Source organism: Cydia fagiglandana, chromosome 19 (assembly GCF_963556715.1).
Source record: "Cydia fagiglandana chromosome 19, ilCydFagi1.1, whole genome shotgun sequence".
NCBI classification, from domain to species: domain Eukaryota; kingdom Metazoa; phylum Arthropoda; class Insecta; order Lepidoptera; family Tortricidae; genus Cydia; species Cydia fagiglandana.
In genome coordinates, this window is record NC_085950.1 from 45,001 (window position 1) to 47,500 (window position 2,500).

General features: G+C 57.5%; 1 pseudogene; it reads left to right on the plus strand.

Annotated features, from left to right (window-relative positions):
* Nucleotides 1-2,500, plus strand: part of LOC134674284 (large subunit ribosomal RNA) — an 8,380-nt pseudogene that overhangs the window by 1,888 nt on the left and 3,992 nt on the right.

Here is a 2,500-nt window from a genome sequence, read left to right on the forward strand (position 1 = left end):
CATATGTGATAAATAACGTCCTTTGAGCGAAAGGGAATCCGGTTCCTATTCCGGAACCCGGCAGCGGAACCGTTTCAATAATCGTTCCCTCGTTTTAACGACGAGTGTTCGACGGGGTAACCCAAAGTGGCCTGAAGACGCCGCCGAGAGGTCCGGGAAGAGTTTTCTTTTCTGCCTGAGCGTTCGAGTTCCATGGAATCCTATAGAAGGGAGATATGGTTCGGAACGCGAAGAGCACCGCATTTGCGGCGGTGTCCGGATACTCTCTGCGGACCTTGAAAATTCAGGTGAGGGATGTACGTGGAGATGTCGCGCCGGCTCGTACCCATATCCGCAGCAGGTCTCCAAGGTGAAGAGCCTCTAGTCGATAGAATAATGTAGGTAAGGGAAGTCGGCAAATTGGATCCGTAACTTCGGAATAAGGATTGGCTCTGAGGACCGGGGCGTGTCGGGTTTGGACGGGAAGCGGATGCGGCCGGTGCCGGGCCTGGTCGAAGCGTCGTGTGTTCGCGCATGCGGCGCGGAATCCGGACCCGCGTTCCGGCCTTCCGCGGATCTTCCTAGCCGTAAGGCCGTTTCGTGCATGCGTCTCGTGCGTTGTGTGCGTTGCGGTTCTGTACGACCGCCGTTCAACGGTCAGCTCAGAACTGGCACGGACAAGGGGAATCCGACTGTCTAATTAAAACAAAGCATTGCGATGGCCCTCGCGGGTGTTGACGCAATGTGATTTCTGCCCAGTGCTCTGAATGTCAACGTGAAGAAATTCAAGCAAGCGCGGGTAAACGGCGGGAGTAACTATGACTCTCCTATGTTGTCGCTCCCCTATTGTGAGGGAACTGGGGAGTGCGGGTGAGTTTTAGTTACTCCTGAGAAGGCACCCAGCATTAGTGGACTCGCCACCTTTTGCTCGGGACCGGCGGGTACACTGATTGCTGGGCGAAGTGTAGTACTGGGTCCTCTAGAAATGCTACCACCGTTTTGGTAGGTGAGCATTGGGTTCACTAGGGGATCAGTGCGCAATAACAGCCGTCTCAGAAAGGGTGCATCGGCGAGGAGAGAGAGGGCCCCGATGCACCAATTCCTACCCTCAGCCTGCTCGAGGCTCCGCTGCAGAAACCGATGAGGGGGGGAGGTTGCTCCAACAAATCCACAAGGAAAGGGAGACGTCCTCGGGAGCAATTGGGTGTGGACACGGCACATCGAGGGCGCGCAAGTACTGCATTTGGAACGAAGCCGTGGAGTTCCTTACGGAACAGCGGGCCGCAGTACAGCATCCTAAAAGCGACTAGGATGTGCCCGAATGCGGGGTTCTACCTGTGAGGAGGTGGCCGCTGGCGTCACTGAGTCACAGTAGTAGACCATGTGGGGTGCCCAGGTTGTTCTCCTTGCACTATCCGTGGAAGCGGGTGGGAGCAGGGGTGAAGAGCGGTGGAGGTTAAATGGGAGGTTTGGCACGGTTTGCTGCACTTGTGCTTGGCAAGCCTGCGTTCACTTCTCAGCCCTGCATTAATGGGGCCTTCTGGTGGCGCAGAAGGTTCAACTCTTATCTCTGGCCTGCTATGGCACCGCTGCTCAATGACAGAGAGAGGGGGCATCCTCCGAATTACTTTGCAAATTCGCCTTGGAGGTGCTTGTAACCGGCTTGACTTGTTGGGTCGGTTACTGTTGAAGGCGTAGGGTGGGAGTCGGCTCTACTACTCGGTGACCGGGGTAGTAGGGTCCGGCTTTGGGCTGCAGGTGTTCGCCCTGCAGTAAACCCCGATGGGGTGCCCCAGGGGGGGTGCCCAAGTACATCTGGTCGCCTTCGGCGGGGGTTGTACCACAGCCAGAGTACGGATGGTGCTGATGGGTTAGCGGCCCCTCAGTGCCTTAAGGTTAAAATTGCTTTCGATCTGGAAAATGAGAATAATAATCGCCCTGTTCTCCCACTGGAGGCAGGGAGCGATTTAAACCTGATTTCGGGCGGTCGCTCTGCCGTGGATCCTCCGGAGGAGGATGTGGCCGGAGTAACCTGTCCGGAATGTGGGAGGACCTTTCGCAACGCCAGGGGGTTGGGCGTCCATAAAAGGGCGGCACACCCCCTGCAGGCGAACCTCGATGCCGCGCCCGCAACGGGGAGGCGCAGGTGGAGAGACGAGGAGGCAGCCCTTCTTGCAAGAACTGAAGCCAGCTTAGTGGTTCAAAAGGGCAGCTGTGGGAATGTTGACCTGTTCGATGCGCTTGAGGGGTTCGGAAGAACTCTCGAGGCCATTAAGGGACAGAGGAAGAAGGCGTCGCATCGTGCAGCAGTACAAGCGTACATAGCTGAAATGCGCGCGGTTCCGGATGTTGACTCCCCAGCGGTAGCGGACGTTCTTGTGGAGGAGGAGAGGCTGGTCATACCACCTGTGGCCGATGACTTACCGAGGGTGAATGATGGGGAGCCCAGTGCCGCGGAAGTGCTGTCCGGTCTCTTGCAGAGGGCGGGGAGCAGGGCTGCGGGGCGGGGAGCTCAGTCTAG